Consider the following 13,102-nt stretch of genomic DNA (forward strand, 5'->3'; position numbering starts at 1 on the left):
GACATGTGGCCCATGGAAGGGGGAAAGATAAGGATCTGGCCCACCACCCAGATCCAGTTCTCCACCTATGGCCTACATTGACTTCCTTTTACCCTGTGATTTCATATGGTGAATGACATTCTCATGGCACTCTAGCGGATGGACATTTGTGATCATCAAGCAGAATGAAGGTTTTATTAGAATCAAGTAAAATAAATAAATCTTGTGAAATAAATAAGATAGAATCCATTATACTTCCTATAAAAATAGAAGATCCTTGGACAGCCATGAATCGTTGCTTGCTAAATATAAATATGACCAGATTTGCACACATTTTACTACATTGAACAAGTTCTGTGCAAAGGTGTTCTCCCTAACAGCTTGTTTGAGAGTGTGAGTTCTCTGACTGAATCATTTCATTCTGTAGTTCTTCCTCTTAAGTTCAACTGGAGGCCATTTACCCCATAAGGGAGTTTGAAATATGCACCTTGAGAAGAGATATTCTAATTAAAGCAATGGGAAGATCAAAACGGAATCTGTGGCTTATGTGCCTATTTAATATTTAGTAGCTATGGCCACACATTTTCCCATTCTCCTCATAGCATTCGGCACTGAGAAATGAAACATGAAGCTTTTAAATGCAATTTGAGTTTTTGCACAAAAGTAGCAGAATGGAAGAAACTCAAAGAGGAGGCTGACGTGCCATTGCATGCTCATACAAATGCAGTTTTTCATTTCTTTTCTTTTCCCTTTTAAAAAAATGACTTCAGAGCAGCACAAGCGCTAGCTGTAATTCATTGCCCATTGCCACTTTGTGTCACAACATTAAAGTCATTCCACTGTAGTTTCTCGGGCCCACAATGATTTTTCCAGCAACTTTGCATACGAAAAAGTATAACAAATCTGACAGGACATTTTGAAGACAAATGACTGCTTTGAACAGTTAAAAGAAAGTGAAAGAGCCTTATGCAAGGAAGCTATTCACAGCAAGTGAAGTAGTGGAATTTAAACTACTACAGGCTATTGAATCATTATAATGATGGATTGTCTGCTCTGCCTACCAATAATATAACAATCTTCCTACCCAAAATAGTGTGCTTGCTATATTTAATCTATAGCTCTGACCAATGCCAATTATGAGCTCAGTTTAATTAATAGTAACGATCGACACCTCTCTGCTGCCCAAACAAGAAATTAAAACCAGACGTCATTTAAACAGTTGAAATCCTGGCCCTCTGCAAACATTTCAGATGATGCAGACATTGAGCATATGATAGTGTCTATGACCTTCAAGCATTGATCAACTCTGTGAGAACAAAATGTGTGTTCATACATGTTGTGTGCATGTAAGGTCTCTCAGTCCCAGCACAACTGAAAAGACTTTCTGCAGGGTTTGCAATCATGCGTATGGAGCCTTTGCATATGTGATATGTGTAAGTGCAGGAATGAAGGAAAACCATAGTTTGTCAAAGCCAGAAAATGATTAACATCTAATAATAATAATAATAATAATAATAATAATAATAATAATAATAATAATAATATATTTATACTAAGGTTACGAGATGTCCCTGTTGTCCGGGGACAGTCCCCGATTTACAAATCAGTCCCCTGACAAAATCCATCCTCTTCAACTGAAGTTGAAAAGTGTCCCCGTATTCATTGAAAAAAAATCTGGTAACCTTAATTTATACCCCACCCATCTGGCTGGGTTTCTCCAGCCACTCTGGGTGGCTCCCAATGGAAAATTAAAAGCACAATAAAATGTCAAACATTAAAAACTTCCCTAAACAGGGCTGCCTTCAGATGTCTTCTGGAAGTCAGATACAGTAGTTGTTTATTTCCTTGACATCTGATGGGAGGGCATTCCACAGGGTGGGTGTCACTACTGAGAAGGCCCTTTGCCTAATTAAGATAATACTTAAAGCATTTTAAAGAAGTATGTCAAGGACCCAGGAGCTATTCTGGAGGCTTTCTGTCCTTTTCTTCAAGAGGCACTTAAAAGGGGCCTCGGTGTCAAGCTCTTTTGCACCCTAGGCAAGACTAACTACTTGTACGAAACAGAATATTGCTAACTCTAATTTTCAAAAACAGATGCCTCGAAGAAGAAAAAAATGAAAAGCACAAAACTTGATACTGCTAAATTTATTTTAAATTGCAAAACTAAGTAGTACAACGATTTTTGATTACCTTTCTCAAATACAGAAGAAAATGTTTTAGCACACAAATCATTTTGAATAATGTTGTGAATTGTGATGTTAAAATTTAAGTCTCTCCAGAGTTTCAATCAACATCTCACTTTGTGTACCTTTTCCTTTGCAAATTTTGTCACCAATCCCTTCAGGTCCTGTGCTGTTGCTTCAGCATACTCAATTGATATAGTTGCCAAGCCAACTGGTCTCTTCTGCAACATTGTTGAGTGTTTTTATATGGTTGAGCTTTAAGGACCTACATTCACCACGTGCCACTGACACTGGAAGTATGAGAAGGATCCTTAGAGCAACAACATTAGCCCCATTCTCCAGCAGTTTTTGTTGTAGTAAGAAGAGAAGTACTCCTTGTGGCGACATAGACTTTGGAAGTCTTCAGGATATTGCTATAAGTTCACAGCACAGATCTTCAGCATCGATATCTTTGTTTCCATTGTGCATCAATGATTTTTTTTAAAAAAAATTCTTGCAGGTACATCTTAAGTACATCTTGAGTAGATTTTTTTGTTGATACTACACATATCATACAGGAAGCCAAATAAGGAATTATATTATTGTAGCTGTTGGAATCTCTCTTCAACAAATTGTATGGCCATATCTAAGACAGCATAGTGGAAACCTACTTTGAATTTGGGTTGTTTTTGTTTTGGATCCTGGCCTACATTTCAGCCATGCATCATTATGTACTTGATTTGAAACAAGCATTAAAGTAGATCAGAATGGACTTTGCAATCTTAGCATTCAGTCCACAAGGGGCATAGTGGCTTCTGAATAAGGAGGGGGTAGTGTTATAAGCATGAGGATTTTTATAAAAGCGAAGATCTTCTCTTCCCATGCTCTGAGCAAATGATTTCTTTGTTTCTGAGACTACCAAGATCAGTGGAATGATACACTTCTTATCTTGTAATGAATTCTAAGGAAGAACAGTCTCTGGCACCTAAGGCAGACTTACCACTGTCAACATAGACTGCTTTTTTTGACAAGAACAAAATGACGAGCTCTTAAATAGCAGAACTGTTCTCACTGAGGAACCTTTTTATGCATACTTAGAAAACCTTCAAGGGCAGGAGGGGAGCCATATACCATAGTTAACCAGCGATACTGACATCTGTCTTTCAGAGAGAGCCAAGGGAGTCTTGAAAAGATCACAGTTGGCAAAAGTAACTGATTAAGATAAATCTATAAATTATATTGCTCGGTGTGTAAGCTTTCCTAAGATATACATCGCACACCATGTGCTTGGGCAAAGAAATTAAAATAGCAGGGGAAAGAAGGGAAATGTGTACCTTTTGGGAAGGAACCCCCAGGTCTAAAACAAGACTAAACATAGCTGTTTGATTAAAAAGGAACAGTTTCCTTTGTAATAACGTTTTTGGCAATTAAAATAAAATATGTGTGGTGCATATTTATGATAGAATGGGTCATTTCACTATTCATAATCTGGTGGGCACCTTAAGTTTCAACACACTTGTACCACCATGAATATTTCACTTTGCAATAGAGCAGAGATGAGGAATTTTTGGCCGTCCAGATGTTGTTGGACTACAGCTCCCATTATTCCTGATCGCTGGCCATGCTGACTGGGGCTGATGGGAGTCAGTGTCCAGCCGCAACTGGAGGCCTGCATTTACCTGACACAGAGAAATGCAAGGACTTTAAGAAAGGACAGGATAGAACACAGACTATTGATGTTATAAGCCTTGGCAAACAGGAACTAGTGATGACTGATACCCTCATTTCTTCCTTTGCCTTTTTAGCTTCACCTGCTGACACATATATTTTATCTGGGAACAAGAAAAGGGTTTTGAATTTCTGGGAGCATGCCTCTGCAAAATCAACCCTCAAATCTATATCTGAAGCAGCTGTATTCAGACCAAGGCTCACTCTAGTGACACACACATCTGTGGTAGGTATGGGTACATCTATCAACTTCAGTTTTTTGCCATTTCCAATTCTACTGAGCTTAATTTTATTTCTCCATATTTGCAAACCAGTTTTGTTTTGTTTTTAAAAAGGCCTCAAAAAATTCCATATCATTTTAATGTGAATTTCCCCAATGTGCACATTTTTGTATGCAATTTTGCCTAATTTACACGTGTGCATGCATTTCCTCAGATATAATGCATTTAAATGTTATTTTTGGTACTATCTTTATGTTCCCCTAAAATACACATTTTTTTCCTGTTGTTGTTGTTGAAATGCATTTGCAAAATTCAAAGAACAAATTTTGAAGGATAGCCATGATTCCATTGTTTCAGGATCTATGAATTAGGTAAAAAGGTAAAGGTACCCCTGACCGTTAGGTCCAGTCACAGACGACCCTAGGGTTGCTTACTCATCTCGCTCTATAGGCCAAGGGAGTCGCTGTTTGTCCGCAGACAGCTTCCAGGTCATGTGGCCAGCATGACTAAGCTGCTTCCAGAGCAGTGCACAGAAACACGTTTCCCTTCCCACCAGAGTGGTACCTATTTATCTACTTGCACTTGACGTGCTTTCCAACTGCTAGGTTGGCAGGAGCTGGGTCCGAACAACAGGAGCTCACCCCATCGCGGACATTTGAACCGCTGACTTTCCATGTCCAGTAAGTTCATATTAAAACTCAAACTGTATGAACTTCCCCTCCCATTCCCAAATTGTGATCCCTGGGCCACATTCACATCATGCATTTCAAGCACCATGATATCGCTTTAAAAAGTCATGGTTTCCTCCAAAGAATTCTGGGAGCTGTAGTTCATGAAAGGTGCTGCATGTTTTCAGGAGACCACTATTTTCCTCCTAGAGCAACAATTTGCAGAGTGGCTTAACACGGTGAACTCTAAGAATTGCAGGTCTGGGAGGGGTATAGGGAATCTCTTAACAACTCTCAGCACCCTTGGCAAACAACAACTCCCAGAATTATTTGGGAGAAGCTACAACTGTTCAAGTTCGTATCACAGTGCTTTAAATGTGTGGTGCGAACGTGGCCCTGGTGTGCTTCCCTGTGATGGTGGCAGGGTTCCAAGCAGTACCAGCAGGCTGAATCTACCCACCTTTTTAATTTCCCACATTGCCTCAGAGTAAAATGCTAGTTAGGTCTTGTTCCCAGAGTGCTGGATCAGGGGAGAAGAAACCAAAGACCCTCCACTGTCTGCACCAGCTGTGGACCCTGCCAAGGTACTGCAGCCGTGGGAACTGTCCAAGGATGGCAGGTACTGATCCCAGCCTTAAGCAGACAATACTTGAATGTGATTTTCAACGACATGTTGATGCTCACAGGTTGCTTGTTCCTGCAAAGCAAACACTGTGCTGCTAATAGAATCATCCAGTTGAAGTGGTTTTAATTATATATTCTGCTGGAAATGTAGGGTACAGTGGGAGATTGTGTGTACAAACTTGTTTGCTGTTACGATTCTGCCTCCTGTATAATAATAAAACAGCGATAACCATTAGCCCGCATGAATCATCGGGTGCATTGTGTTCCATAATAGCCTGCACTCCTTGGCGCAATTAATAAGTGTGGTGGCTCAAACAGCAGCTAAATAAACAGCAAAACTAAGATATTTCCATTTGTTTTGACTAAAGCAAAGAGTGTCTTCGTTCATTTAATGTGGAACGTCTTTGCTTTGGGTGGGGGAGGTAGGCTACTGCAAAAGCTGGGGAAAGGACAAATAAAATGCAGCACATACTCTTCACAGGAAAGTTACAATGGATTCACCTAGACCCACTTTCCAGAGAAAATCAAAGGTATACACAATCGTCACTCAGGAAAGCAGCAGTGAGAGGGATTAAAAACACTCGCTGTCGTGGTGTATCTATTGCCATTGTCTATCAACTACCCTGTGACAGTTAAATATTTCTCAACAAACTAAAGATTAATGGTGTGATGTTGCCTGCATTGAAGTCAATGGTGTTGATTTCCCTGGGCTGATACCTGCCATCAGCGCAGCTGAGGCTGATATTGAACAGAAGGTCAAAAGATAATAAACATTAACTTCTTCACAATAATGTGAGTTGAGTTGCTCCATCCTCCAGCTCACTTTCTCACAAAGGGCTCATTCAAATGACTCTTGAGTGACTGTGCCAATTACTATTGTTTTATTACCTGGATTTTCTGGTTCATCCATTGCAAAGCAATCACCTGAGTGCTCCATCAGAGACAACAGTGCTGGCCCAGTTCATACATGTTTCCAGTGCAAGTGGCCATTCGTAATGCCATTTGTAACCTTGGAGCTGCTCCACATGATCTGTAGCTTCTCCTCTTGCCAGTGTTTTTCCTGGAGGGTCTGGTTTGCCGGCATGCCCAAGAATCCAGCATACAGATTGGGCAGCTTAACCCATTGCAACCAATGAAATTAACTCTAGCTAATTCTGCACTGAGGGACGCGGGTGGCACTGTGGGTTAAACCACAGAGCCTAGGACTTGCCGATCAGAAGGTCAGCGGTTCGATTCCCTGCTACGGGGTGAGCTCCCATTGCTTGGTCCCTGCTCCTGCCAACCTAGCAGTTTGAAAGCACGTCAAGTGCAAGTAGATAAATATGTACCACTCCAGCAGGAAGGTAAACGGCGTTTCTGTGTGCTGCTCTGGTTCGCCAGAAGCGGCTTAGTCATGCTGGCCACATGACCCGGAAGCTGTACACCGGCTCCCTTGGCCAATAAAGCGAGATGAGCGTCGCAACCCCAAAGTCGGCCACGACTGGACCTAATGGTCAGGGGTCCCTTTACCTTTACCTAATTCTGCACTAGATTGCAGTATATTTCCAGTTCATTTCCAGTTCCTGCCATGCATCTGTTTATCTAAAAATGTATATGCACTGATTATTATTGAAAACACCTCAAGGCACAATAAAATCCATTAAGAATGCAGCATTGACAGTATGTATAAAATTTAATTTGAAAACTTGTTACCAATGGCTGGCATCAGTAGCCAGCAGAAGCCAAGCCCCTAGCATGGCCAATCTGTGCTATGCCACATCCTGCAGCCATCATTCTGTGACTCGTGCCCATGGCACTCCCTCAAAAATTCTAAATATGCCCACTGGCCCCAAAGTCTGGCAATCTCGGGACTAGAATCTGCTACGTTTTGTAAATAATATAAGCATTCAGAATAAACATTGCTGTGTTGCTTCCAAATTAAAATCTGGCTAGATATTCTGGAATCTGTGGATCTCAGAATACTTTGTGCTATTCCTTTCGGGGTTCTCCTTCCATCATCTAAGATAGCTACAAGCAAAGTTCTCTTTCTACTGAAACTCCACTTGTTGCAACACTGCCTTCCTTCTTGCCCATTTAAATCCTGTTCATTCAAACAGTTCAATCAGTTTATTGCTGCTCTTAAATAAGTACATCGTCAGTCTGCAGGGAGGGAGGAGAAGGGAGAGATGGTGAAGCTTTACAGAGATGATTCCTGAAAGCAAAATGTTGTAGATGCATCTTGGTAAAGATCTGAGGAGTTCAGATAAACAATCAAGGCACATTTAGACTCTGAAGCTAATATATGCTCACAAAGACTTTGCTGCGGTAGTCACCCAAACCTTAATCACATTCCTTCATTCTTCAGTGTGTCCCATGAATTGGCTAATTATTTGAATTTTTACTCTATTCAAAGCTGTTATAGTTTCTGTAAAGAAAGGCTGAAGAGTTCACTTAATACCTGGGAGTGGGGAGACCAGCTCTTTAAAAGAATGAAGGGCCATTATATGTTGTGGAGGGAAATTATAGACTCATTTGCATGCATTCCAAACAGTCACACTAATCACATTTTGAAGAGCATTTTAGCATGGGCTACTAAGACATGACTCTAGCATGTGAAGAAAAGGGTAACCATGAACAATTTCCCACTGTTGGCCATTCCAATCAATGGCTTCTTTAATTGTTCCTCTCATATCACAAGTGATATTAAATTGCTGCAACTGAAACGCTGGCAGTTCTGGCTGCCTAAGCTCCAGCCATAAAGTGGAAGAGCTTCCTGAAAATGAGCAACAGTACAGACCTTGACGAGAGCATGTTTATGCACATGCTCTAATTATGTTGCAGGGTTGTGGTGTAGTGGTTAGAGTTTTGGACCAGGACCTGGGGTTCAAATCCTTACTTACCATGAAGCTCACAAGGTGACCATGGGCCAGTCACTGCCCCTCAGCCTAACCTACCTCACAGCATCATTGTGGGGATTAAACAAAAAGGGGCAAACTATGTATGCCCTCCTGAGTTCTTTGGAGTACAAGGTGTTATTGTTGTTGTTGTTGTTGTTGTTGTTGTTGTTGTTGTTGTTGTTGTTGTTTTGTAGCAATAAATGTCACAGGAAGCAACCATGTATAGAGGAGGCTCCCTTCTTCACACTTCCATAGTGGTTGCTGTGCTTATGACTATTTTTTTCCTTCACTGTGTGAGACAGTGTGTCAGAAGCAAGCCAGCAGTAAATCACACTGTGCAAGCTGGAGTTAACTCTTTATTAGCCAAAGCATGATCAGCACAGGTTTGGCAGAGTGTCTGGCATAACAAGCACAGCAGTTCATCTCTGGTAGGTCTCCCCACTCCCATGAAGCAGTTGCAGAGACTGAAGGTCCTCACCTTCCCACAGCTGCCCAAGTCCCCTCCTGGATTTTCCCCAAGCAATCAGCGACTACACCTGCCTGCTTGTCTTTGCTCCATCCTCTTCTGGTTCTGGGAGACCGGGGTGGGGAGCTTCTCATAGAAGGAGAGGGGAGATACCCCTGACTTCACCAGCCTGACTCATCTCTGCCTCTTGGCCTCTCTCTCTTATCAGCTTTCCATTTCAGCTTCTGCCTTTGGTTCTGGTCTGCTCTCTGCCATAGACTCTGCCATCTCACTAAGCCCTGTTACCCCTTCAGCATCTGACATCTCCTCTTCCTTGTCTTCTCTCTCTTCTCCCTCTAGCCACTCATCATTTTGCTACCACCACTCTCCAGGCTATGAGCCTTCTTCCCTTGGTGGTTCCCCAGCTGGTTCTTCCCGCTATTCCTCTGTGTCCAACCAGTCCATGACAATATGCCTCTGAATACCAGTTGCTCTGCATCACAGGTGAGGAGAGTGGTGTTGCACTCAAGTTCTACTTGTGGGTTTCCTAGGGGCATCTTTTTTGTCGCTGTAGGAACAAGATGCTGAACTGGTGGGTCTTTGGCCTGATCTCACAAGGGTATTGTGTTCTTAGGATTGTAACACACACACACACACACCCTGAAATGTGATGTGCTTAGGAGGCAGGGCTTGGCAGCATGCCTCTACTTCTTCTCTCATGTTTGTAATTCTACATAAGCATAGAATTAACACCTAAATAGGGCTAAAGTGAAGACTGCCAGAAATTAAACATTCCCATGTGTTTCTTGGAAAGACAAACTAAATTTACATAAGAGATAAACACACACACCTTTTTATTAACCCCCCAAAAGCTGTGACACTCCCACTTTGATGATTTCCAAAGGCCCTCACACTTTCCTGCTATTACCTTCAGATGATCCCTAGTAGTTATCACCAGCCTCTCCCTAGTAATTATCACCAGTCTTAATACCCATCACTGTTCATGCAAATGCTTGAGAACAATTTACATGACGACATGCAAAATCTCTTCTCTGGCTTTCATATTAACACTGAATGAGAATGAGGACTAAAGAAAACTGTTTTCAAGGTTCCCATGCTATCAAGACCCTAAATGCAGCTACATAAAACAGGCGTTGGGGTTTCCTCCCACAGAACAGATTTATAGCTGCACATTAAAGGAGCAAAAAATAACCAAAGTGGGCAGTGTCGCCCTCGCAATCTCACTTGGGAGGCACACCATCTGTTGAAAATCTCTTTTGCCCTGTAGAAAGGAGGTACTATATAATAACTTTGTTCCTTTGTAAATGGAAATATGCTACAGTGGAGTACTGGGATGAGAATCGCTCGCATTTGTCTTGGGTGACTGCAAGACGCAAACTCTTTAAACCTAGAAGGAAATTGTAGGCGTATAGATGTAGTCCCATTTTAAATGCATTTGGATTCCAGGAATATGCATCAATTTATTCCTATCATGATTATATATATGTTATTTGTACTGCTGTTCATTCAGCTAAGCTGTAGACGTTGGCCAATTGATCAAGAGACTTTCAAGTGAATACCTGCCATTCACTCCTGAAAGCAGGGGTAGGGAAATCATGGGGACTGAAAGCATAATGTCACAATTTTGCAAGAAATTAAGTGAAAGGAATTGCTTGCCCTTGCATACTGAGCCAGTATTATCATTGGTAACAGGACCAATAAAACATATTTGAACAGTGAACCATACTTCCTGAGCATTGATTTCTATAAACAAATTCTCTATAATGCTTTAATTCCTCTAAATGCCCCCCTCCCAATTATTCAAGGCTGGAAACTAATTTTGATTCCTATACTGTGCAGGAAGGAGTGACTCTTCCTGAGAAATTAGAAGGATGGTCCTTAGATCACCAACAAGCTCTTCATTTCCCTCTTGCAATGCCAGCAAAATGCCAGCTGCAAAGGCTATTTTGAATCTAGTTGCAATTTTGGAATTAAATGCAGCGTAATTGGTTCCTTTTCCATGTCTGGTAATCCTGTTAAGACAACTCATTAGGTGCCATGGCAATTGGAAATTAGTAGGTTTCAGAACATGTACATCTCCTTTATTTACACCAATTATTTGCAAATGAGGCAGTTATTCTTTAAATGGAAAAGTAACTTCTGAGAAGTTTTTTTGTCATGACTCTAAAATATCCTGAGATTTTAAATATCTGAACTTCCTTTAGAAAACAGCCAGCCGGAAAGCATTTGAAGGTATGGAGCTGATTCATACTTGAGTTAATCGTATCCATAGGGCCATCTTTCCAATCAGTGTCTTCTCTGTATGGTTGTAGCTTTACAAACTTTAATGAGTGAGCCTTTTCTGGCCTGCAACCAAACCCCATTTTAATTGGAGATGCTAGTGAACGAACCATGGATTTCCTGTGTGCAACATATGTTCTCTGCCAGTGAGTTATATGCCCTTCATATATTGTGCTACAAAATCTCTGTCTTCCTCTGCAGGACATGGGATGTAAACCTGAAGGCTTTAAATACAGCAGTTTGGGTCCAGGCCACTTAAAAGACCACCAATGGCCATATGAATCTGCCAGGGATTTGAGATCACCTGTGCTGTGTCCTTGTTCATATGCCCACCAGGAATGGACATCAGGCTGGCAGGTACAAAGGATGGCACATTTTCCATGGTGGCCCCAGAGCTTTGTAACTTCCTCCTCTGGAATATACAATCAGCCCTCTCCTTTGTAGAGATTAGGGGCGCTAAAATGTTTTTGTTTAAGATGGCTTTTAATGTGAAGGAGGTCCCACTGGCAGTAGCCTCTGTTTTTAGTTCTTCAGTGTGCCACAGGGAAACCGTCTCACTTCTTGAAAAGGCCGATGGACCTTGAGAAACATAAGCGTATATGAAACGCAGAAACAGGGCAACACAAAGCATTGTGGGGCCCTTGATCTGACTTGGAGGGAGAGTCATGCTTTGACTTGCGAGTGGCCAATTTTCCTCCTCCTTCAGCCCCTATGTAGAACCAGTGTACACTCTTCTAAGAAAAATGTTAAGTGGGGTCTGGAAAAACAAACTGTTATGTTAAACAGACTCCTACACTTTGTTTGCAAAATTCATTAGCTCTGGGAAATGGGAGTTTGCTGACTACTGTACCTTGGTCTAGAACCTAGAAGTGGTCAGCAACATAAAATATTCCTAGAAGGAAGAATTCTTGGAACTTTGAAGTGTCAGGCATAGCTCTAATGGCTTTAGCCCAAACGTAGCAGAGTTTTCCTGCACAGCGAAGAAGCTAGTTGAGGTGGAAATGACTTGTCAGCTAGACTCAGAATAACTATTTACAGGATTTATTAAAAGGAAAAATAAAACCAGCAGAGTTTCTGCATACAAAACAAAGCAAAATAAATCCTTTCTCTCTCTCTCTCTCTCTCTCTCTCTCTTAACCATACACAGCACTTCTTCTCCTAACACACCCCACCCTCAACAAACTGTGCTAGCATTCCTAGATAACAGAGTTGAGTGCTGGTCGTTAACCAATCAGAGTAAGTAGCTTCTAGGTCAAGCAGAACTTGGCTTTCTTCCAAGAGTAAATTGACACTGCCTTGAGTTAATTGTGTGAAGCCAGAATCTGTAAGTTTTCATGAGAATCAATTAACAGAAACTGAACACCCCCTCACAGATTCTGCTGGACAATTAACATCAAATAACACCTATGTAGGAGATTATTTTTCCAGCAAACCTAAACCCTTGCACATTTGCTTGTTCTTTATCTTTGCCAATGGTTTAGTTAATACATCTGCTACATTTTCTTCACTTGATACATAAGTACATGTGATTATATTGTCTTGTACACAGCAACGTACATTTTGGTATTTTACAGAGATATGTTTGGAACGTGCTTTGAAACCCTCTGTTTTACTTAAGGTTATACAAGCCTGATTATCAATGTAAACTTGTACTGGTTCTCCACAATTTACATTTAAATCTGCTAACAAATGCTTGAAATAAATCACCTCGTTGCACAATTCACTCAATGCGGCGTACTCTGATTCCGTTGATGACACACTTACAACGTCTTGCTTGCGTGACCGCCAGCTGATTAAAGCTCCACCGACCATTATGACTAGTCCTGTGACAGATTTTCTATCTGGCAAATTTCCCCAGTCACTATCACAGTAGCAACTCAACGTTTCATCCTCTGAAGAATTTAATTGTAACATATAGCCAATTGTCTGTTTGAGGTATCTCAGAACTTGTTTTACCCCTTTCCAGGCATTTAGTGTGGGTTTTGAGACCAATCTACTCAATATGCCTACTGCATAGCTAATATCAGGTCTGGACCACTGTGCTAGATACAATAAACTTCCAATTACAGAATGATATACATCAGGATGTTCAAATTCA

The sequence above is a fragment of the Podarcis gaigeae genome, assembly GCF_964106915.1.
Source record: "Podarcis gaigeae genome assembly, chromosome: 12".
Lineage (NCBI taxonomy): Eukaryota > Metazoa > Chordata > Lepidosauria > Squamata > Lacertidae > Podarcis > Podarcis gaigeae.